Source organism: Rhineura floridana, chromosome 5 (assembly GCF_030035675.1).
Source record: "Rhineura floridana isolate rRhiFlo1 chromosome 5, rRhiFlo1.hap2, whole genome shotgun sequence".
Taxonomy (NCBI): Eukaryota; Metazoa; Chordata; class Lepidosauria; order Squamata; family Rhineuridae; genus Rhineura; species Rhineura floridana.
This window is the reverse complement of record NC_084484.1, coordinates 137,838,265-137,864,827: the sequence shown is the minus strand read 5'-3', so window position 1 is coordinate 137,864,827 and position 26,563 is coordinate 137,838,265. Positions and strand designations below refer to the sequence as shown.

General features: G+C 39.9%; 1 pseudogene; it reads left to right on the top strand.

The window, feature by feature from the left end:
- Nucleotides 1–26,203, top strand: part of LOC133386104 (uncharacterized protein K02A2.6-like) — a 47,378-nt pseudogene extending 21,175 nt beyond the window's left edge.
- Nucleotides 26,204–26,563: the final 360 nt, after the last annotated feature.

Genomic DNA, 26,563 nt, shown 5'->3' with positions numbered 1-26,563 from the left:
CAGTCCGGACCGCTCTCTCTTATGGTTTCTCTCCCCGCTCTAGCAAAGATCTCAACAGATCCACCTGCTAGGCAACCACCAGTAACGTCCCAATACTAGTATTCCCAGAGACTCTGAATACTGGTATTGTTATTCTCTTCACCGCTGCCACCATTTGTTACAGTTCCCCTTCAGCCTTGGTCATTACCTTACCCTCCCTTCTGGTCTGTGAAACCCCAGCCAAGGATCAGGCCTTTGGTAAACCAAATTAAGTATTTATTACAGATAACAAAGCTAACAAGATTAACAAGATTTCTTCTTAAGGCACATAAGCATATGGTTTTACTCAATACTAATCCGAACTCCACCTCCCTCCTGGCAAACAACTCTCTAAACCCCACCAAGCAATCCACTCTTTCTCTTCTCCCCCCCAGATTCCACTCTCACTCTTCCTTTTATACATTCAGCCATTTTAAACACTCAGCCAATCATCTCACATTCTACTGCCCATTCACTCCCCCTCTTTCACTCCAGTTACCATGTATCTTCTAAAACAAGAACACTTACCATATATACATTAATATAGGAACATCACAGTTACCACCTGAAATTAGATGAGCACTTAGTACCTTGATACAGTATTTAGGTGGCTTCTAAATACATTCTTGATTTAGAAGGCTTTCCCTGAAGTGTGACCAGCGATGTGCTCTGTTTCTGCAGTAATCAGATTTACCATCAGATTAGCCATTATTTCTGATATTCTCTGTATTTGCAGAGAAGATTTAGAAGTTGCAACTCTCTGTGCCTGTTTTCTAAATCAGGGTTTTTTAATTCTTTTTTTAATCCACTTTGAAATCATGGATAGTGTGAGCATTAATTACATTACACAGCTAATTTAAAATAAGCAAGCTTCATTTAATTGCGGGGGTTAGGGTTTTTTAATGAATATCTTAGGAAACTGACAGATAGAAAGCAGGAGGGGGGAAGACACTAACTTGATGATGGACAATTATCTCCCTAATTTGTACTTGAAAAGGAATGTAAACAGGCAATTATTAGAGTTCAGAATAAAGATCCATACCAGTGGAGGAAACTCGTGAATAAATAGCGATTATAATATCGATATTTTTTCTCAAAGCAAAGAAAAAAAATTGGAGCAGATCAGAAAAAAGGATAAGATAGTGGAGGAAAAAGGAATCTGATAGTTAACAACCATCAGAGGGCCACACTTAAAAACAAAACGTAAAAAAGGAGAGGATTCCATCCCTAAGTGTGACCCAGTCATTTTATGAAATATTAACTGTAAAATTGTAGAAATCATTTTGTTGGGCCCGTATCTTTATATTTTATCTTACTTTATCATATTGTACACTGCTTTGGTAGCTTTTGATTATGAAACAGTTTATAAATTTGCAAAATAAAAATAAATATCTTCATGTAGTTAATATCTCACTTGTTTGGTTTTTCCTTTGTCACTATTACTATTTCATTGGTGGTGGTGGTTTATTTCTATGTGGATTACACTGAAGACCCAGCCTGTCTTGTGAGGTGAAAACTTTGCTATTTTCCATCCAAATGCCAGGAAATGTTGAGAATTTTATTACTTCCCAGAGGTGTCAGATCTACCATGCTTTAGACAGATTAGACCAAGGGTTACCATTTTATAAGCAATTAAAACTGCCCCCCTTTTACTGTGCATTCATGATTATTTCTGCTCATGATGCAATCCCACTTTCAATCCTGTTTGTGCATGCAAACATTTTGGGATGGGTATGATGGAGAAATTATTATATACAAACAATAAGCAAAATATATTCTTCTATAAAGCTATAAAGGGTTATAACATTTTAATAGTTTAGTTTAAGATTTAATAAGTTTACTAGCCATCCAGAACCCTTTTTCTTCTTGGAGCTGGCTTCCCTGACTATGCTGGTTTGTTTGGAACAACTTGTACTCTAAACAATTATGATAACACTGAATAGACGCTGAATATCTCTGAACATAAGAACATAAGAACATAAGAAGAGCCTGCTGGATCAGGCCAGTGGCCCATCTAGTCCAGCATCCTGTTCTCACAGTGGCCAACCAGGTGCCTGGGGGAAGCCCACAAGCAGGACCCGAGTGCAAGAACACTCTCCCCTCCTGAGGCTTCCGGCAACTGGTTTTCAGAAGCATGCTGCCTCTGACTAGGGTGGCAGAGCACAGCCATCATGGCTAGTAGCCATTGATAGCCCTGTCCTCCATGAATTTGTCTAATCTTCTTTTAAAGCCGTCCAAGTTGTTGGCCATTACTGCATCTTGTGGGAGCAAATTCCATAGTTTAACTATGCTCTGAACATCCTTGTGCTCTCCAAGACATAGGAAGGATTGCATTAGCTGGAATGCTTAGCTCACTGTGAAAATGTACTTTTATGTGAAGTACTGAACATTGCCAAATTCTCTAGAACATGATGCAGAAAGTACAATGCCTATGCAATATTGTAATGTCTATGTCATACTGTGTCATACTGATGTGTAACCTCCTGATTGGTAGATGCTAAAGTCTTTGTCCTGAAATGTATAAAACCCCAGGCAACCAGTGCCAGTTCTCCACTCACTAAGAGGGAGACTGACCAGCATATGCTTGTCATCCAATAAAGGCCTACCTTTTTGCTGCACACCTGTGTTCTTTGATTTTACTCAAGGACCCCCAGTCCAACGAATTACAAAATTTCCCATCAGGCACACAACCAGTGAATATCCCATAACTTCCTGCTGAAATCCTGTAATGTTTTATTCCACAAAAATTGTAGTTTATTTTTGTGCCACTTTTGTTGCACTATAGCCCCTCCAGACAGCAATAATGTTGATAGTATTAGGGATACATCTCAGAACAAACTAAAATGGAATAAATCTACCACAAATATGTTATTATTTTGTCAATAACATGTTGCAGAGCACACCCACAATAAACACGAGTCTGAATGATGTCTAATGATGTCTTCTAAGGCTTGATTCAGATGTCACACTAAGCCAAACCATGGTTTAGCGTGAACACATGGGTGGGAAGGAGATCACAGCCACTTCATTCCTTTCTGGTCATTTTGCTGTTGCCTTGCACAGAGCTAAGGCATGGCTTGACTAAGTGTTGTCCAAATGTGGGCTTGCGGTTTAGCTCTCTCTAGAATAACCACAAGCTATAACCAAGGTTTTTCTTGGTTTACGGCTGATGGTTTGTCCAGGAGAGCTAAACCACAAGCCCACATTTGGACAACAAGCTAAGCAAAGATGTAGCTTAGCTCGATGCATGCAGCAGCAAAGTGACTGGGAGTTACAATCACCTTGCTGGCAGCCTTCACATTCACATGGTTGCACTAGTGTGATGTGCAAATCAGGCCTCTACTTCCCATTGCTTTATGGATCAAATTCGATAAATTTCATAGCTTGTCACTTTCAGAGCTCTCTATTATCTTCCCTCTGTATGGTATGTTCCCTGAATGTACCAGTTTGTTATCAATTTGCAATGCATTGCATTGCATGTGCAGTGTTTCTTTTCAGTTTCAGGAATGCATACTATATAAGAAACAAATGGGTGTGCATTCCTTCCACTTTTTATTCATTGCAGAATTTAATGCACACACACCATTTAAACAGAGTGGAGCAGATTTTCCTCATTCCAGTTCTTTATTGTTATGTGGATTTGATCTGCTCTGAATTCCACTGCATTCCAAATTATGATTTATCTGTAAGAATTTCTAAAATAGGGTGGAACACATACTGTTTGCTGCAGCTTTTCATTCCTTTAGTTCATGCACATCTCGCTCCTACCTTCAAGTTTTGGGTTGCCAGGTATCCGGTTTTCATCAGGAGACTGGATTTTTGTTGTCCTCTCTGGGTGAACCAGGTTAATCTCCGGATTCTCTGTTTCATTTTTTAAAAATTGAGTTTCTAGGTGGTCTGGTTCACGAGATATACACCACAACGTCACCCCCCCCACTTCTGTGAAATTATCTTTTAGCTGGCTGCTCTAACCCCTCCCTTTCATGTCTGTAGCCAATAAGTGAAGTCAGGGTTGTGATTGACAAGGGATTTCTGGGCCTCCAGGCAGTATCTAAACTCCACTGCAAAGATAGAAAATGATTTCCCTCCATGTGTCTGAAAATCTCATAAATTGAATAGATATATAGCTTTCAGCAGTACCAAATGTCATTTTTTCTCTTGTGTTCAGGAGTCAAACAAGTTTAATTTTCCTGGGCTGTTGAAGAGGGCAGTGTTTTGAAAACCTTCCCAATATGAAGCTTTATTCCAATACTTGAATTCAGTAGTACTTACTTTTGAGTAGACATGGTTAGGATGGTGCTGTAAATTAATGGGATTTTTGAGTGAACGTAGCAAAGAATTGTCTTTGTGTTGTAAATATTTCTGTCCCTCTCCAATCCTATTTTTAAAGCAATTAGGCAGGGCTTACATAGGTATCACTGCTTTAATTATGTAGGAAACGAATACTTATTTTTAAAAAATGTTCTGCAGTGGCCAACTCATTATGACAATAAATTATTATATGGGGTGTATGTATTCTTACATCTCCAGTGTATATATATATATGGAGTCTTCCCAACAACCCTGTGAGGTTGGGTTGCCGATTGGAAACTAAGGCAAATCACAACAAGAAATGAATCCCTTTAAACTCCATAAAAAATATAAACAGTTGCAAAACAGCTTAAAGTGGCATGATTCTGAATTTTGGGTTGGGTGAGTGTTCCTTCTTTCTTTTTTTTTTTTTATAATTTTTTTTATTCAAATTTTTCCAAAAACAAACAAAACAAAGTCAAAAAGACATAACAATACATCAACAAAAAAATGAAAATAAAATAGTTGACTTCCGATTTGTCGCAGATCAGCTATAAGTATATAATATACATCAAACCTGTCCCTTAATGTATACATACAGAGTCCCTTTTCTCCATAGGCTGTCTTAATTAATCGTCAAATCCCAGTATCATCATTTTATTTTGATCTTTCAACAAAAAGTCTAAGAGAGGTTTCCATTCCTTAAGAAATGTATCTGTCGATTTTTCTCTAAGTAAACATGTCAATTTATCCATTTCTACTAAGTCCATTAATTTCAATAACCATTCTTCCATTGTTGGTGTTGATTCCATTTTCCACTTTTGTGCATATAATAATCTTGCTGCCGTAATCATATATAATATTATTCTTCCATATTTCTTTTCTATTTGTTTATCCATAAAACCCAATAAAAAAAATTCTGGTTTTGACTGAATATTTATCTTTAGAATTTTTTGCATCTTCCTACCTATCTGTGCCCAAAATAATTTCGCCTTTTTACATGACCACCACATATGATAAAAAGATCCTTCTTGTTGTTTACATTTCCAACAAACATTAGAGACATTACTATACATTTTTGACAGCTTTTCTGGAGTCATGTACCAACGGTACATCATTTTATAAAAATTTTCTTTAAGATTATAACATAATGTAAATTTCAAGCCTTTTTTCCACATATTTTCCCATTGATCCATTTGTATGTTATGACCAAAATTTTTTGCCCACTTTACCATGCACTCTTTTACTTGTTCTTCCTCCATATCCATTTTCAATAAAAGTTTATACATTTTTGCAATTATGTTTTCATCATTTGTACACAAACCTATTTCAAAATCAGATTTATTTATTTCAAACCCATACATTTTCTTGTCCATTTTATATCTTTCTAACAATTGTAAATATGCAAACCAATGAAAACTATATCCTTCCTTTATCAATTGTTCTCTCTCTTTCATTATGTATTCTCCATGTACATTTTCTAATAGTTCTTGATAAGTTAACCATTTCTCTTTTCCAGACATTTCTCTTCTATAAAACGCTTCTTGACTTGAGACACATAATGGTATTTTCGAATAAAACCTTGGTTTGTATCTATTCCATATTTTCAACAGAGGACGTCTTATAAAATGATTATTAAAGTCTACATTTACTTTTACTTTGTCATACCATAGATATCCATGCCATCCCCACTTCAGATTGTGGCCCTCCAAATCCAATAGTCTTTTATTCCTCAATAAGATCCATTCCTTTATCCAGACTAAACAGCAGGCAGCAAAATAAAGTCTCAAATTTGGTAATCCCAGTCCTCCTCTTTCTTTAGCGTCTTGAAGTAATTTAAATTTAACTCTTGGTTTTTTTCCTTGCCATACAAATTTAGAAATATCTTTTTGCCATTGTTTAAAAGGTAAATCAGAGGATATTACAGGTATTGTTTGAAACAAAAACATCATTCTTGGTAATACATTCATTTTTATCACAGATATTCTACCCATTAATGACAGTTGTAGTTTATCCCATCTTAGCAAGTCTTTCTTAATCTCTGTCCATAATTTTTCGTAATTATTGTGAAACAACTTTGAGTTTTTATTTGTCATAATGATGCCTAGATATTTCAACTTTTTTTCTATTGTAAAATCTGTCTTGTCCATTAACTCTTTCTGTTCCCTTAAAGTTAAATTTTTCACCAACATCTTTGTTTTTTGATTGTTGATCTTAAATCCTGCTAAAGGTCCAAATTCTTTTAATTTGTCCATCAGTATATGAATTCCTTCCAAAGGGTTTTCTAGTACAATTATCAAATCATCAGCAAATGCTCTCAATTTATATTCTTCTTTTTTTATTTTTAATCCCGAAATCCTTTTATCTTGCCTTATATCTCTAAGCAACACTTCTAAAACCAGAATAAATAAAAGGGGAGATAATGGACATCCCTGTCTTGTACCCTTTTGTATTTCACATGAGTCCGTTAAGTCTCCATTAACAATTATCTGGGCCTTCTGTGATGTATAAATCGATCTAATCCATTTTATAAAGTTGTCTCCAAAGTCCATTTGCTCCAAAACCTGGAACATAAATTTCCAATTCAAATTATCAAATGCTTTTTCAGCATCTAAAAAAATCAGAGCTGCTTGTTTATCATTTCGTTGTTCTAAATATTCCAACACATTCAAAACATTCCTGACGTTGTCACGTAATTGTCTTTTAGGTAAAAACCCTGATTGATCTTCCTGAATAAATTGTTGCAATATTATTTTCAATCTTTCAGCCAAAATCATTGTAAAAATTTTATAGTCATTATTCAGTAGAGATATTGGCCGATAATTTTTTGTTTTAGTTAAATCTTGGTCCTCTTTAGGTATTAATGTTATATTAGCATTTTTCCAACTATCCGGTATCTTTCCCTCTTGCAAAATAGAATTCATTGTAGACTGTAAAGGTAGCAGGAGTTCTTCCTCCAAACATTTATAATACATTGCAGATAGCCCATCTGGTCCTGGTGCCTTTCCTAATTTAATTTTATTTATAGCTTCAGATATCTCTCTTGACGTAATAGGGCCATTAATAACTTGTCTCTGAAAATCTGTAATTTTAGGCAAATTCTGTTTAAATAAATACTCTTCTATTTTTTCAGATGGAATTTCTTGACACTTATACAATGTTGAGTAATATTGATGAAAAATCTTTTTGATTTTTACATTGTCTGTCAGCGTCTCATCTCCTTCTTGTATCTTTAAAATAATATTTTTTTGACGTTCTTTTCTTAATTTATATGCTAACCATTTCCCAGGTTTATTTGCAAATTCAAAAGTCCTTTGTTTAGCAAAATTTAATTTCCTTTCAATTTCTCTAACTGTCAACATTGATACTTGCTTCTGTAACATTTTAATTTGATTTACAATAGAAACTTTAGCTGGATTCTTTTTCAATTCTTCCTCTTTTTGTTTTATTTCTTCCAAAATTAATTGCATTTTCTGTTGTTTCTTTTTTTTTAATTCAGAATTACATTTAATAAAGTATCCCCTCATAAATGCCTTACTTGTATCCCAAACAATATTTTCACTTGTTCCTTTATGTAAATTATATTCAAAGAACTCCTTTAATTTCTTCTTACATTCTTGTACTACTTTATCATTCTGTAATAAAGATTCATTTAGTCTCCATCTAAATCCAAGATTTTTTTTTTTAAAGTTAATATCACAGGATTATGGTCCGAAAAAGTTTTTGGTAATATATCCATTTTAAAAATATCCTTCGCTAAAATTTTTGACATCCAAATCATATCAATCCTCGAAAATGTTTTATGTCTTTCTGAAAAATAAGTAAATTCCTTTGCATTATCATTTATATATCTCCAGGTATCCACCAATTCTAGATGTTCCATGAGTTCAAAACAAATCTTCGGTAATTTACCTTGTGTCTCTTTGATATTTTTTTCAGAAAGCCTATCAATTTTTGGTGAGATTACCCCATTCCAGTCACCCATGACACACCAATGCTCATATGAAAACTCTGACAATTTTTCCATAAGTCCTGTATAAAACCTTGTTTTATCTTCATTGGGGGCATAAATACCCACTATCAAAATGTTAGTACCTTGTAAAGTAATTTCAACCCCCACAAATCTACCACTATCGTCCAATAATACCAATTTAGGAAGCAATTGTGGGTTAATATAGAGAACAACTCCATTTTTTTTTTTTGGTCCAGCTGAAATAAATTCTTCACCCAAATTTTTACAAATCAAATATTTAGAATCTTTCTTCTGAATATGAGTTTCTTGTAGACAAATTATATCCAATTTTAATTTTTTCAAATAATGAAACACTTTCTTTCTCTTCTGCGCCGTGTTGGCTCCATTTATATTCCAAGTTAGGTATTTGTAATCCATCGTTAAGCGTGTATTTTAAAATTTGCCTGATGCTCCTTTTGATCCATCATCTTCCTTCCCCTCCTCTGCGTATCCTTGTTGACTTTGTTTCCCAGGAACTGTATCCATATCTTTGAGTTTATCTTCTTCCATATCTTTTGAAGCTTTTCTCAAGAAGTCCCTTGCTTTTTGAACAGTATTCAATCTATATTTCTGTTGTCTGAATGTAAAAATCACTCCTTCTGGAACGTCCCACCTAAATTGAATTTTGCATTGCTTAAGTTTTTCTGTAAGGAAAGCATATTCTTTTCTCTTACGTAAAAGTCTAATAGGAATTTCCTTCATCACCAGTATTTCCTTACCATCAATTTTAAAGGTATATTTAAAGTGTTGCTGTAAAACCATATCTCTGGTCGTTTTCTTTACGAAGTGAACAAGCACATCTCTTGGAATTTTTTTCATTGTTGCATATCTGGAGTTAATTCTATAAACTTTGTCTATTTCAAATTCCATCCTATCTTCATTCAAGTCCAGAAATTTTACTAAAGCATTAACAATTTTGTCTCTAATGTCTTCACCTGTTTCCTCAGGGATTGCACGGAATCTCAAACAATGCTCTTTATTTCTCATTTCAGTCATAGCTAAATAGTCCAAATTTTTTTCTAGTTCCAGATTTAGTATATCTGTTCTATTCTCCAAGGTTTGTACCTTTTCTTTAGTATTTTTTGCATCCTCCTTTATTTGCCCAATTGTCCCTTTAATCTCATCCACTTGTGTTTTAATATAGTCTTTTATATCTGTCAATTCAATTTTCATTTCCTGTTTAATTTCCTGTTTTATAGCATTAATCCCTTCCATTATTTTTTGAAACATTTCTGGGGGTATATCCTCTTCCTGTGTATCAATAGAACCTCTTCGCCCCTGGGCCTTAGTTGTTTTTTTAGTTGTCATTTTCAAAAAGAGGCCTTTAATTTCTAAAATTAATCACTGTTTCAGAACCTAAGGGCAGTCTATTTCTTCTTTTTTTCCCTCCACCAAAAAGAAGAGTTAATATTCCAGGCCTGTAATTGGAATCCAGCCAGCACAACACAGTCCTTATCTGCATCCAAGAATGCAAAACAATTCTGGTTGCCAAGACTAAACAATTAGTAGCATATACGAGCAGCGGATTCATCCAACAAGAAATAGTCCAAAGAGAAAAATAGTCCAAAATATAATAATTACCTCTCATCCGTTTTTAAACTTTAAAAGTCCAAATTCAAGCCAGCTTTTTGTCGTAGAAAAGTAAATAAGTTGTTTATATTTTCTTTCTTCCTTAATTATATTTAAAAGAGAAAAAGTATGACTCACCCAGGTTTCTCAATTGCTGATTCATAAACAAATCCCTTTTATTGCAGTAATTTAAGCCAAATGATAAGGTTTAGGCAGAAGTGGGCTCGCTGGTTAAGAACGTTTTTTTTTTAAGAAAAGAAAAAACGCTTCGCTTCATTCCAGTCCAGCTTGCGTGAAAATCCTGACTCCGTCAGTGTTCCTTCTTGAGGCTGCAGTTCTGTGCATGTTTCCCTGTTTGAATAAGCCCCATTGAATACATTGGGACTTGCTTTGAGTAAACAATCATAGGTTTGCACTGCAAATATCTTTACAGGTTGTGTAATTAATAGACATCTTTGACAGTCATGCTTATACAACTATTTCTTCATATCAGGCCCCGATAAGTATTTGATTTCACACTATGCTTGTACATTATTACCTCCTCTACATTTTAAGTGTGCTTTTCTTCCTTTGGGTTGTTTTCATCCTATGGGGCAGATTAGGCTGAGAGATGGCGAGTAGCCCATGCTCACCTATAGCTGATTTCCATTTCAAAAAATTAATTAAAATGATTTACATGCAGGCAAAGTTTATTAAGTAGACCCACACAATACATTTAAAGCGCATCCAACTTGCATTCAAGGCACATGACTTCCCCTAAAGAATACTGGGAAGTGTAGTTTCCCCTTCAGTTATAGTTCCCACCACTCTTAACCAATTACAGTTCCCATGATTCTGTAGTGGGATTCATATGCTTCAAATGTGTGCTTAATGTGCTTTAAATGAATGATGTGGATCTGTCCTAGGTGTGCTGTGCATTCATTATTGAACTGAAAAGAACAATTTTAAAAGATATTTTTTTAAACAGGGCATGGGCTGTAGCCCAGTGGTAGGGCATATGCTTTGCATGCAAAGCTCCAAAATTCAATGTTTGGAACAGACTATTGCCTGAAATCCTGGAGAGCCAATGCTAGTCCATGTCATCAGTACTGACCTAGATGGTATCAAATGGCCTGAATTAGTGTAAGGTAGATTCCTTTGTTCCTAAAAGTGGAAAGAGACCCAAGGGCCATAGTGACTCCAAAATTTATTTGAAAATGGAAATGGACTGCCTTCAAGTCGATCCCGACTTATGGCGACCCTATGAATAGGGTTTTCATGGTAAGTGGGATTCAGCGGGGGTTTACCATTCCCTCCCTCTGAGGCTAGTCCTCCCCAGCTGGCTAGGGCCTGCTCAGCTTGCCACAGCTGCACAAGCCAGCCCCTTCCTTGTCCGCAAATGCCAGCTGGGGGGCAATTGGGCTCCTTGGGACTATATAGCTTGCCCACGGCTGCACAGGTGGCAGGGCACATAACCCCTGAGCCACTCACTGTGGGGGTGATCTTTAGCTGGCCCTTGACACGCAGGAGACATGAGCGGGGATTTGAACTCACAGACTCTGGACTCCCAGCCAGGCTCTCCTCCGCACTATGCTATATCAGCTGTAACTGAACAATAAACCTCTAAACAATGTACATAACATGCACCCCATATAACATAACATTTACAACATATATATATCGCTTTATGGGGGGGAACCGTCAAAGTGGTTTACAGAAGGAATTAAAACAATAAAATTATTGGCAAAAACAGTTAAAGACAGGTATTTAAAAACATTGCAAATTAATAAAACCAACAATGAGTTAAAAACAGGTAAAAAACACAATAGCTTCTACATGCCTGGGTAGGCTTGCCTAAACAAGAATGTTTTTAGCAAGTGCTGAAAAGAGTACAATGAAGGTGTCTGCCTAATGTCAATAGGCAGAGAGTTCCAAACTGTAGGTGCTGCCACACTAAAGGACTGATTTCTAACAAGACCAGGACAAGTACTATGTGGTACCCGTAACATGGAAAGCATGCCTTGACCTTGGCATGGTAGCAATTCAGCAACCAGTGCAGATTTCAGAGCAGAGGTATTATGTGCTGATAGGGTCTCACTCTTGTCAGCAATCATGCCGCACATTCTGCACTAACTGCAGCCTCCGGGTCAGGTTGTGCTGCATAGGGATTTCTGTGACCTTGGCTGAGTGGCTACCAGGATTTTTTTAGTTTTGGTTTTTGGTTAGGAATCCTGACTGGTTGTGGAATGCTGAGTTTCCTGCCTTACTCATAGGAATTTTGTTGTGGTTGGTATGGTATTGAATGTAGGAAATCATCACTGTCTTTTGTTTTTGTTTTTCTGTTTGCATTTCATTTACCTTTAACCTCACTCCCTTATATCCATGGAAGCAACAACAGTGGTTCCATGCCCTCAGCTCAATCTCCTTAAACCCACTGATGATGCACCTTGTTGGTTGCATGCCGGTTTGTTTCTTGCCCAATAGCGGTAGAAGAGAATTCACATACTGGGAAGTGTGGCTGCAATTGTTGTTGTTTCCAAGCTGCTGTCTGTGAAGGTAGATCTAACCATGTATGTTTTCTCTCTGTCAATTATTACTCACTGGAATTGGGTTGGCCGTCAAAGTGAGTTTATAGCAGCCCACAAGGTAAACAGAAAAGGATAGAGAATCTTCTTCATTTCTAAGACCTCTTTAGGTAGTGAAGGGTGAAATCTGTAAAAAAAAGTTTGGAGTAGCCATGTTGAAAGGTACGGGCAGGGCATTCGAGGCAGGGGGTTGCCAACCCTGTTTGGATAATCTTTGCAGAAGATCCCTAGTCAAGCTTTACCAACAGCACAATCCAAACTATATCTACTCAGAAGTAAGTCCTATTGCTTTATATTAGTAAGGTGCTTAGTAAGTGTGTGTAGAATGGCAGCCTTCAGGAGCATCCATCTTTACTGCTGAGTGCTTCTATCTAACATCCCCACAACACTAGGCTCCTTTCCTCCTACAATGGCCTTCTGGTGACTGGCCTGGCCTGAGGGCACTTAATCCTTCTTGCCAGAATCAAGAAGGCTAGGTTAAATGTTCCCTACCCAGGCTCTATCTTTTAGCTAAGATTTCTATCTTAATTTCCAATCAGAGAAATGTTTTTGTTTGAATTGTATGCTCCAAGCAACTGTGATTGATGCTTGATGTATCATGCTTAATGACATCACTTGGGCCCACCCCGTGACATCACTATGGCCTATCCCTGTGACATTACTATGACCTGCCCACATAACATCACTAGGGCCTGCCCCTGAAATCTGAGGCTTTGGGATGCTTTTGTCCTGGCAACCCTGCTCAAGTTACCAATGTGACCCTGCAAAAATAAAAAACAAATAATGTAATTTAGGAGACATGAAGGAACTGAAGCAAATAAAAGCTGTGGCATGCACAATGCTTAATACAACATACAGAAATACAAATAAGAACACAGAACGGAGAATTCCCAGTGAATCAGTTCCACTTCAAAAAGAAGGTCAGATAATTCAGAACTGAAACAGGTGGGGAGAAATCTGAATGAAGAGAATTTCAAAAGCATCTCTGAATGATGTTGCAGCTTAACAGTGGCACTGTGTAGCAGTGCCAGTGTAGTGCCAATGGCAGATGCTGTTGTGCTGGACTGTGCCAGCAGTATGAAGGGATAAATTCATAGACACACACACTTGGAAATGACATTTCCTTCCACTCTCTATGCCCTGAAAGCAGGGCCATCCATCCATTCAATTCCCAGGTCGACATAAGGACAAAATAAAAGTGGGTCACACCAAAGGCATCCTGTTTTCTAGAGTGACCAAACCCAGAAGAGGGCATGAGCATAACTGATCCCTGCCACAGTTGTACATCTACTGGTATTCAAAGTAATAGTTTGAACTCAGATCATAGTGTGACACAGAGCAAAAGAGTAAAAGTATCTCCCAAGAGTGTATAAATAATCAAATTTTATTTGAACAAAGTTGATTTGAACAAGCATTGTAAGCCCTCACCTTCCAGCTCCCTGTGGCTTTGCTATGAGCAATTTTGCTGGCCTGTGGGAACATGCAGTCAGTTAATCTTGGCTGGGGGTGGGGAGGACAGGGCCAACTCCAGACATGCCGGGACTATTGGGAACCAGCTGGCCCTGGGCCCCAGCACACATGTGTGCATGCTCACAACGTGTACATGCACACTTGCGCCTACCTGTTTCTCACAGGGAGGGAGCTTCCTCCACCCGCCTGTTCACTGGCTCCATCACTCCTGTCTTTTGAGCTGCATGGGTTGTTACGTGCGTGCATTGCTGCCATCAGTCAAGATGGCACCGGAGGCTTCAGCCCCTTAGGGAAACTTCAGCCACCATCTTGGTTAATGGAAGTCCTGCACGTGTAGCCCATGCAGCCTCAAAAGATAGGAGAGACGGGCAGGTGGAAGAAGGTCCCTCTCTGCAATCCGCGGCAGCTACTCTGCCACGGATCGCAGAAAAGGAGGGCTACTCCTCCCCATCCTATTGAGAGGCCCCTCAGGGGCCTCTGTGGCTCCAGGGGCCCTCAGCCAGGGCCCGACCTGGTCATTCTTTGGGACCGGCCCTGGGGGAGGGGCAGATGAATTTAACCCACAACCAAAATCAGATCAGTTGGATTACTTGAGATGTTCCAGATCTATGGGAAATAGATATGCCCTAGTGACTTACTGGGAACCTGCTAAGTGGTGTAGGGCTGCTTTCGGACATGGGGCTTATTTCATTAGTTTAGCAGATTAAAATGGTAGTGCTTCTGTCCCAATTTTGAAAATTCCTTTCACACTGCGTTAAGTACTTCTTGCGTTAAGGAACAGTAGCTTTTTCAGCCAATATACCAGCATTTCGTTCAAATGACTTTCACACGGCTGCAATGAACGACACCTTGTTTTCGTCCCTCACCTATTATGTACATGCACACTATAGTTCCACACTGTGTAGGAGGTCTAAGATCTCATCCCATTGCCATGCAACCCCTCTCCCTTTGGCATCTGACTTTTTTATTTAGTTGTATAGACATAGGAATGTGTGTGGGGGAAATCCTGCTGCTCCCTGCGCCTAGGTCGGAATACCAGTACAATTTTCATCAGGCACCTCCCCATGCACCTAAAGGACAGGAGTGCACTGCATGCTGGGATGCCTGTCACATGAGCGGCTGCAGCTAGCAAAAAACTCCCATGATTTTCCAGGTTCCTAGGCTTGCAAACAGATTATTTCTGGTATTATCACAAAAAATAGCACTAAACTTGCACTATATTCCACAAGATTTCCAGAACTTGCTTGTGAAAGAGCAAATATAATGCACAAATTACCAGGTAAGAAATCATCAGAATAATGGAATAAAGTACAGCCCATGTGTGCAGATGCTACAGACAAAGCTCTCCTGGAGCAGTGCTACTTAGACACTTTCATCTGATCTTATGAGTCCCTGACTCATTTCAGCAGCTAATGAAAGTGGAAAATAAGAAGTCAGTCTTTGTGTCCTGTTAGGTCCTCTCTTATGTATGTTTGGTGGGACATAAGAGATGCTGCCAATCAAGCTCTGAAGATAAATACAGAAGGGAGTTTAGGAATACAATTACTGGCAATGTCTGCTCTCCACATTAGACCTTTCACATTTTCAGGACTGCAGATTACAAGTGGTGGCATATTTCTCCAACATGCTGCTGTCTTCCACTGTTGTTTTAATTTCCCTTAAAAGCAGTAATTTAGTGTAAAGACATATATCAAAGGTCTTGCATTCAGAATGTCAATTATAAGTCAAGGTGACAAAAAAAAACCAAACCCCTCAGAAAACTGAAGCTCAGTTGACCAAAAATTGAACAGCCCAAATGATGTAAGATGAATGATATGCTTTTCAGCTGATACGGAAGACATACTATGTACAACACCAGTGTCACTTCACATGGTTAATATCCATTAAACCTCAGAATAGAAGCATAAATTAATGATGCCCTCAGTGTTCCTGATGTTCTGAACCTGCCCAACATGCAAAGATAATTCTCATGAAGTTTTATTTAAAGGGGAAAAATCTAACAAGGCAAATGCTCTTTGAAAAGACCTGTTGAAAGAATCTGTCATCGGTGAAAGCATCTAGACACTCCTCATAGTGATTCAGTCTTCCCGCTATCTTTTAGTGAAGTGTGGTAAACAACAGAATTGTAAAAAAGGCTTTGCTGCTGAACATTCTAGCTTCATATATGAACATATGACCCTGCCATATACCAAGCTAGACCACTAGCTCATCCAACCCAGTATTGTCCACTCTGTTTTGCAGTGGCTCTTCAGCGTGTCAGGCAGATCCTGTTGCCTGATAGTTTTAGCTGGAAGATGCCAGAGTTTGAACCTGGGACGTTATATATGCAAACTGTGTGCACTGAACTAGGATCCTTCCCCAACCCAGCATTCTTCAGCTCAAGAGCTTCTATCTGTGACTAACCCCAAATTTTGTGAATTGCTAGGCATCTCATCATGCTTCAGCCCCATCCATATTCTCCAATAGCTTTGTCCCATGACTGACATAGGTGAGTGACTGGTGGCAGTGATAGATGAAGAGAGTCAGAGGTCACCACCCCCTGTTCTCTCCCAACTTGTCTGGGGAGAATGACAACTGACTGTGCATGCAAAAATATGGCTGGCTGTATTGTTGATTTTAAATTTATAATCCATTTACTTAATTATACATAATGCCAATATTTGCCTGGCATGAAGACTGAGAAAGGAACACAGAAAACAAGAGGTACTGGGGTATGCATTGGTTCTGTGTACTTTCTGAATTATGAAGTGAATAGGTAGGCGATTTTGATGAGTTTTTTTACATGTCCAAATCAGATTGTGCCATTTGATTATGCCTGTCTAAGACCTGCTTATTTGGGCCAAATGGCAGGTCTACCTGCTAGACCCATCCATTCTTCAGAGATGGAAATTGTTGCCATTTTGGTTGAGCAATGTTTTTCACAGGAAAACCTTTAACAGGGAAGGTTAATGCTTTAGTATTGTTTCAGTAATGATATATTATTCAGAGAAACACACAGAATCCAAGCTGTTTATAGCTATTATAGATTTAAAATCAGTTTTTGATCTGATTTCATGCGAAAGATTATGGAGTAAACTGAAGCAGTCAACTATGGACAAGAGACAATTGTTCTTGATCTAAAGTTTGTATCAAAGTACATCAGCCCAGGTGTGATGCAGACACAGTAGTCACTGTCACAGCTCCTGCTTTATGTAATTTATACCTCTCAGATCTTCCCACAAATTTGAGCTCTGTAGCTGCTCAACTTTCTAAATTAAATTCCACCAAAGTTTATATCATATTATATGCAGATGCAGTTTTAATCTCTCAAATTCAGTTAGAATTTAGATTACTGTTTATGGGATTTGCAGATTACTGTAGGCAAGAACATCGTATGGTTAACTATGCAAAAAAAAGGTAATTGTGTTTTCAAAAAGGACGGTTAAGTATTCCTGGTTCCTGTCCTGTGCACTTGGTAGATTAGAACAAGACAACTCCTACAAGTGTCTTAGGACTTGGTTCTTTTATTCTACCAAGTGGATTACACAGTCTACATTAGCAGAGGCAAAAGGAGAGCACACAGTTAACACAATCCTTAGGTTTGTCTATACAAAAGGAGGCATATTTGTTCCAATGGCCTTACAAGTGTATAAAGCAAAAGTAGTTAGCCATATTCTAGAAAGAGCTTCAATCTGGTTTTCTGGGCTTCAGTTTGCTCTAGAAGGAACTCCGTCTTAGAGCCATATTGGGTACACTCAAATGTGTTGGTGATGCTGCCCTTAACTTGGAAGTTGGACTTAATCTATTAAGTAGTTTAGTATGAACATACTCTGTGCATTATTGGCTAAGAATCTGCTCTTCCACTTCCCCAATGTCTCTGGTTTATCAGGTACTACTTTATTCTTTTATGTCTACCTGGAAAAATGAGCTATCTGGTAAAATGAGTACTGTTGGTATGTCCCCTTCCTATCCCTTGGCCTTGGACCCAATGCAAGCTAAATCCATTGTTAAACAAAAGTTAAAAGATATGGACAGCAAAGCACTCCATGCTTTAGCGAATGGGCCATGTTCACAAGGCTCACTGGGCCTAACCAATGTATGCCATACATATACTTTTTAACAATATCTAAGTATAGAAGAGCTCTTCTGCTGGCATATTTTACATTTTACCTTCAAATATGTTAGAGGACAGATTTGCTAAAATTCCAGTCAAGGATAAGTGTTGTCCATGTAATCAACTGGAACTTGACAGTTTCTCATGGTTGTTAGATTTTAACAAGGGGTCAGAGAACATATAATCTATCCCCTTATGAGGCAGTTTCCCATTCGATCCTTATTGACTCTTCTGAATATTTTCCTTGAGGGGGTCTAATATATTTCTTACTGAACAGGTAGCAATATTTCTAAATGTAGTAATATCTCTTAGACATTCAATGGTTGTTAACTCTTAATCTTCACCTTTGCTCTTTTGATTTTGTGAGTATGTATTTATACAATTGTATATTCTTTAACACTTGGTTGACTGCAGTAATAATAATAATAATAATAATAATAATAATAATAATAATAATATTTAATTTGTGTGTCGCCTATCTGGCAAATAGCCACTCTAGGCGACGTACATTGAAATGGTATAAAATACAATAATATCAAAGCAGTCATATTAGTTACAATAAAATATTGGACAGTCATCAATACCTTCATAAAACATTTACATTTACAGTATATAATAGATGACAATTCATGGAGATTAACCCATCCCAAGGATGTCAAAGGCCTGTTGAAATAGCCACGTCTTCAGGGCCTTGCGGAATACATCCAGGGAAGGGGCATGTCGAAGATCAAATGGGAGGGAGTTCCAGAGAGTGGGGGCCACCACAGAAAAAGCCCTCTCCCTAGTGCCCACCAACCTAGCTGTTTTGGTTGGTGGGACTGAGAGAAGGCCTTGCGTGGCTGATCTGGTCGGGCGGCATAATTGGTGGCGGTGGAGGTGCTCTTTCAGGTAAACTGGGCTGAAACCGTACAGGGTTTTAAAGGTTAATACCAACACCTTGAATCGGGCCCGGAAAACAACCGGCAACCAGTGTAGATCAAATAACACCGGTGTAATGTGATCATGGTGGCGGCTGTTGGTAAGTAAGCGCGCCGCTGCATTCTGTATAAGTTGCAATTTCTGGGTCATTTTCAAGGGTAACCCCACGAAGAGCGCATTACAGTAGTCCAATCGAGAGGTGACCAGGGCATGTACTACGAGCGGGAGCTGTTGAACAGGGAGGTAGGGTTGTAGCCTACATATAAGGTGTAATTGATACCAAGCTGCCCGGCTCACAGCAGAAATCTGAGCCTCCATGGAGAGCTTGGAATCAAGAACGACCCCAAGGCTGCGGACCTGGTCCTGTAGGGGCAACCTCACCCCGCCAAACACCAGGTCAACATCTCCTAACCCTCCCTTGTCTCCCACAAGCAGTACCTCGGTCTTAGCAGGGTTCAGCTTCAGCCTGTTCCTGCCCATCCATCCACTCACGGATTCCAGGCACTTGGATACGGTCTCCACAGCCCTCTCCGGTGAAGATTTGAATGAGAGATAGAGCTGAGTGTCATCCGCATATTAGTGGCACTGCAGCCCAAATCTCCTGATGATCGCTCCCAACAGCTTTACATAGATGTTAAATAGCATGGGAGAGAGGATAGAACCCTGTGACACACCACAATTGAGAGGCCAAGGGTCTGAAACCTCATCACCCAATGCTACCTGTTGACGGCTATCGGAGAGAAAGGAATGGAACCACCGTAAAACCGTGCCTCCCAATCCCAAACTCTCCAGGCGATCTAAAAGGATACCATGGTCAACGGTATCAAAAGCCACTGAGAGATCCAGGAGGACAAGGAAGGTGCATTCTCCCCTATCCAATGCCCTCCTCATATCATCTACCAGAGCGACCAAGGCTGTTTCAGTAAAAAATGTTGTTGTTAAATAATTATGTACATGGCTTCCATCCCTGTAGTACTGATTTTTTTAAAAAAGGATAAAACAGAAAGATGACTGCCTTTTAAAAAAAATAAAGATAGAGTTACTTTTCCATTTGACCATAAATTAAGCAACAAATTAGAGTGAATCTTCTGGCTAGTCTATGAAGAACTGGAGTACATAAGTACCTGAGTCTTCTCAAATGAAACAGAAAATACATTTTGTTCAAAGTCCATTAGCAAGAGCGCCAGTCAACATTTTGCTATCATTCATAATGCCGCCAAAGGAAGGAAGAACTGCTTGGCTTAATGGGCTTTCCTAGTAGTATTGTACTTTCAGAAGCATAATGCTGCAAATGTACTAAAAAAAAGTATACAGAAGCAAAAACAAATCATTTTACATTAGTGTCTTAAAGTACTTTAGGAGAATACTTAGACATTTTGGTCTTTCTCCTGAAAACACTTACACTCCCACTCTTCCATTAATGTCAGCAGCACTATACGTTAGTGTTTTAGGATGCATGGCTTTGTGTACTAATTGCTTCAAATATGTGAAATATGCTTGATTCTAATTATTCAGGTCAGCTCTGTGAATCTCTTCAATGCCATTTAAGCTTGTACAACTGAACTTCTGTTTGACAAGGGCAGTCTTTAGGTGCTTTTTTTCTCATTGAATTTCACTCTGTTATATTTTTCGTTTAAAAGCAAATGTCTACAAGATGACCAAAACTGTTTTGTGGTACCTTGATCTTTTGCAATCTCAGGACATTATTTTTAGATCAGATATTTTGATTTCACTGATACTGTGCTGAAAAAAGACATTATACTAAAAAAAACTATCAATGGGGAGATAAAATTTCTATGAAATTCTCATGGGTGGGATGCAGGGATTTGTTGTGCTTATTTTACTTTTGGGGTGGCCAAGGGATTTTGTAAATGCCCTTTCTTTCATTCTACAGAACATTTATTGTTGTCTGCATCTTGCATCCTTCCCAAAGCCCCATCTGTGCTATACTTTTAAAGCAGTATTGTATCACTTTAAAACAGCCATGGCTGCTCCCAAAGAATTCTGGGAACTGTTGTTTGTTAAGGATGGTGGATAGGATATGAAGGCCAGGCCACACCTTCTCCCTCACCCCTCCTCCATGCAAAGGATGGGCAGTATAAAGGTCAAGTTAGCAGGATATTTAATAAGAACACCAGGAATTAAATAACTGGGATACTTTTCGTGTCATAAGAAAAAAGGATGTTAAGCATTAAGTGAACAAGAGGATACCAAAAGGTCTTAACTCCTCCTTGAGGGTCCTTCCTTCTAATCTTATTCCTGACCATTATATTTTCCTTGGACAGAGTTGGATAATCAGGGGGAAACTTTTTAAATGGTGGGGTCACAATTAAGCTTTTTTTTGCCCTCCCCAGCCTGCAGCCTGTCTTTTGCCCTATGGTGTAGCACCTCCTCTTCTGGTTCCTCTTCCTTCTCCATGGTCTGTTCTTGCTGGGGAAGCTATTGGTGAGGCCTCTGCTGTAACATTTGGCCCAAGGGAGCTCCTCTTCTCACCCCTCCTCCATGATGGTGTGGGGGTGGGGTGGTGGATTGGCGGCAAATCCACCGCGGCTATGGATTCTATCTCTACCCAATACTATAGAATCATTAAATAGGCAAGTTGGAAGGGCCCTATAAGGCCATCAAGTGCAACTGCTTGATCAATATAGGAATCCAAATTAAAGCATACCTGACAGGTGGCTGTCCAGCTGCCTCTTGAATGCCTCTAGGGTTGGAGAGCCACCTCCCTAGGTAATTCTTTCCATTGTCATGCTGCTCTAACTGTTAGGAACTTTTCCTGATGTTCAGTGGAAATCTGGCTTCCTGTAACTTGAGCCTATTATTCCATGTCCTGAACTCTGGGAAGATTGAGAAACGATCCTGCCCTCCTCCCCCCAGTTTGAGAAGGAATCATTGATAAGGACTCTTGGAGTACATTTCTGTAGCCAACTGTGGATCCACCTGGTAGTTGTTCCATCCAGCCCACATTTAGCTAGCTTGCCCATCAGAATATCATGGGGCACTTTGTTCAAAGCTTTGCTGAGGTCGAGATATATTATGTCCACAGTGCTTCCACAGTCTACCAAGGAGGTTACCTGATCCAAGAATGAGATAAAATTAGTCTGGCAAGATTTGTTCTTGACAAATCCATGCTGGCTTCTAGTAACCACTGCATTGTTTTCAAGTGCTTACAGATTGACCACTTCATAATCTCCAGATTTTCCTAGGGATTGATGTCAAGCTGACAGGTCTGTAGTCCCAAATTCCTCCTTTTTGCATTTTTGAAAATTGGGACATTAGCCCTCCTACAGCCATGCAACACTTCACCCATCCACAATTTTGCAAAGATAATAGACAGTGGTTCTGAGAGTTCTTTGCCAGTTCCCAAAGAAAGCTTTTTTGTTGCTTTTAGCATCCCTCACTAACCTCAGTTTATTCTCAGTTTTAGCTTTCCTGATGCCATCCCTGCAGTTCTGTGCTACTTGTCTGTACTCTTCCTTTATGGCTTGGCCTTCCTTCTACTGCCTAGTTGTGTCATTTTTTATTTTCAGGTCATCTCTAAGCTTTGTGTGAAGCCACATTGGCTTCTTCTGCTGTCTTACTCTTTTTTTCCTTGTTGGAATTGTTTGCAATTGTGCCTTTAGAATTTCATTTTTTAGAAACTGCCACCCATCTTGGACTCCTTTTCTCATTAGGGTTACTTGTCATGGGCCCTTATAATTGTTCTGAGTTTATTAAAATTGGCTTTCCTGAAGTGCAGAGTACACGCATGGCTACACTCAGCTTTTGCTTCCTTTAAAACCTATATTTTTATTTTATTTATTTAAAAAGATATTTATATAAATGTAATAAATAAACAAAAACAAACAAATAAATAATATACTGCCAATTCATGCAATATAATGTGCAGAGTACTAAAATATAAAACACCATAAAAGCAGTAATAAAATGATGATTAAAATGATTGGCTGATCAGAAAATGTAAACAATTACCGTATATTCCGGCGTATAAGACGACTTTTTAACCCAGGAAAATCTTCTCAAAAGTCGGGGGTCGTCTTATACGCCGGGTGCTGAAAAAGAGCGGGAAAATTAAGTCAAAAAATGATGGAGAAGAAGGGGCAATGGTGGCCGTATGCTGTTGAACTGGGGAGAAACTGCCCAGCACAGGCTCGCAGGAGCAGCCGCGGGGCCGATAGCCGCACCAGCGGCTCTGAAAAAGAAAAACCCCAGGAAGGGACGGCCAGGAGAATACTGTGAAGTGTAAGGCAGCAGGGACAAGCAGCCGACGGCGCCAACTGCAGAGCTCTCCGTGGTGGAATTTAAAGCAGCGGAGTGCGGCTAAGGAAAAAGAATCTCTCTAATGAGAGAGCTGCAGCCGCAGGCTCCCGTGGAGCACGGCAATACCCGGGCAAGCTAAAAACGGGTGGCGGGGAAAGGCAGGGAGCCACAGCCGCAAGCTCCCGCCTGAGAGAGAACCGCAGCCACGGTCTCTCCAACGATGCCACAGAACGCGGCTCGAGGCAGCCCAGCCCAGAAAAGCCGCTACGGGAAAGTCACAGCCGCAAGCTCGCAAGGGCTGTGACAGAACTCAGGGGGAAAATCTCGGAAACGGACAAAGCCGTAGAGACCAAGAGCCGCGGTCGCTCTAGGGGCCGTCAGACAATCAACAGGGAAAATAAACTGCCCAGGTAAATGAAATAAGCTGAAATAAGCAGTGAAAAGCAAGACAGGGGAAGGGAAGGACTAGGGAGACACACAAGAAACACTACCTCCGCACCCTGTCAAACAAACACACAAACAAATACTTAGCTAAATGGTACGCTATAGGATCTCAATCTTGTTCGTACGAAGGCAAGAATGAACTGGAGAGTGGGAGGGGCCTGATGCCCCTAGTCTTGACTTCAAAGACATTCTTGCCTTCGCACGATAGGCTTTGTGTACAACAACCAGCCAATCGCCGGCAAGGTACATCGCTTGCATGTCATAAGCAGGGGTAGTCTTATACGCCGAGTATATCCCAAACTCTATATTTTAACTGGAAAAGTTGGGGGTCGTCTTATACGCCGGAATATACGGTACATATGGCTGTCTACATAAAAAGGTTTCCAAGAGACACCTGGAAATAAAAAATGAGAGTGCCTGCCAAAACTCTGCTGGAAAAGTGTTCCACAGCATGGAACCAGCAGCATTAAATGCCCGACTTCTAGTGGAAGCCCAACAGGCCTCTGTAACATGAGGGACAATTAGCAGAGCTCCTCTGGATGATTTCATCAGGATAGGAGAAACTTGGACCCTCAAAGAGCTTTATTCCTTTTATGGAAAGTGGACACTTGGTGGCTGTGGCAAAAGCCCAAAGCTCGTGGGCCCAAAACATACATACAGTAGGGCTCCGCTTCTCGGCACCCTGCTTTTTGGCATTCCGTTAATATGGTGCCAGCAGGGCAATCAACTGGTGCTCCTCGCACTCCAGCTGATCATGCCGGAGGAGGGGAAGATCAGCTGTAGCGTGCTACAGCTGATCTTCTCCTCCTAGGGGGCGCTCAGACTCGCGCACTCCAGCTGATCGTGCCGGAGGAGGGGAAGATCTTCTCCTCTTCTGGCGCGATCAGACTCCCCCGCTCGAGCTGATCACACCAGAGGAGGGGAAGATCAGCTGTAGCATGCTACAGCTGATCTTATCCTCCTCGGGGGTGATCAGACTCCAGCTCAAGCTGATCGTGCCCGAGGAGGGGAAGATCTGATCTTTTCCTCCTCTGGTGTGATCAGCAGGTTAGGTTCCAGACCCCGTGCTACAGCTGATACGTTTTCCTGCAGTTTTCGCTTTCCGGCAGGGGCTGGAACCTAACCTGCCATATAAGTGGGGCCCTACTCATATGTTTACCTAGACCTATGTCCCCTAATTCAGTTGGACTTACCAAGTGCACAGGACAGGAGCGAGGAACTTCAAGCCTGGTGACCAAATGCAGCTCTTGAGACCGTTTATCAGGACCTTGGGACTCTTTTTAGACCCAGACTACCCCCCTCCCCAAAGCTGCATCCCTCACCAGTTCTGTTCTGTGTCCTCTTTGAGTGCTTTTGCCAGACTGGAATGTGTCCTTTAACTTGTCCAGATGGAGAGATGGATATGTGGGAGGGGGTATGCTGACCTTTGCATGGAAATGTAGCCTAGTACAGCAAGCCTCAAAGTAGAGATTTTTATCCCAGTTTTCATTTGCATTGTTTGGGGATATTTTATGGGAAGCTATTCATATACATACAATCTATTGGTCTACCCACCACTGGCATGTGGCCTCCTTGGAAGATTCCCCACGAGTGAATGCAGCCCTTAGGCTGAAAAAGGTTCCTCACACCTACGATAGGATTTTGACCCTATTTTTACTACTACAATCAGAGTTCTTTTGACACATCAAAAACAATTTTTTGAAGGCCAGTCATGTTAAAATGCGTTAAATAAAGGCACGGTCATCAATAGTACTATATAGCAATTATCCAAGTATATTAGTCACTTTTTAGTGCAGCAACCTCCTACGGCTGTCACAGAATGAGTCATTAAATCATCAGCCAGCCAAAGGTACCTAGTGCTGAAGCCACTGCAGTTGAGATTAATAAGGCTGGTGGCAAATATATTTTTCAAAATCTTACTAAATATTTCCGACAAGTCTGATATCAAGAAAAGATGCATGAAGTACATAGCTCTCTGTGTGGGCCAAACATGAGGCAAATCAGGATGTTTGGAGGATCTTCAATAAAATATCAATAAACCTCCCCAAGTCAAATCAAGGTTCCCATAATACCTTGTGTCACTCTGAGATTTCTGTAATGTTCTGTACCTTATAGCTCTATGTTTGTTCTGCTTGGCAGGGCAAGGCTCAAACCGAAACTGTCCTATATAATAACAGCAGCTGCATCCTAATTATTAGCCCCACCTGCACTAGAAGGTGCTGCGTTAATTAAAAGGTCCAAAACCTCTCTAGGATTCTGCTCCTACAACAGACCACACAAAGCTCTGATTTTACTGAGTCTTCGGCAATGGAGTTCTCTAAGTCCAAGGATGGCAGTGCCACATCCTTGAGCCAGAAGGCCACTGGCCTCACAGGCTCATCTGATAGCAGTGCTTCTGGGTCTGGGTCTGAATGTCCTTTCCCTTCTGATTCAGAGTCCTTGACTCCATCACCTGAAGAAGAGGAGTCTAACTCCTGGTCACTGACAATGTTTTCCTATGCCTATACCTCTATCTTTTTCCAGGCCCATTATTTTTTGAGTGAGACTTCGATTTGGCTGGCTTAAGCCACTCTGTAGGGGCTCAAGTGCCTGAAATTTCATCCACCTTGGACAAAAGATAAAAAAGTTATAATCATTTTTTTCAAATTCCCCATTACACTGAATGGGGACCACAGAACTTTGTTTTAATAATACAGAGTGGCTTGGAATCCAAATTACAGACTGAAGTAGAGAGAGCACAGAATGACTCAGAAACAGGTAAGAATTTTTAAATGCATACAGAAACAAGGTGAATCTTGGAGCTAGTGCAAACTCCTAGCCCATAATTCCTCTCCACAAAATATGGGCATATCCAACAACACATTCCATCAGCACGAGGATTTACCCTTGCATGATGGAACTCCCCTTCTACCCTCTCTGTGTGTC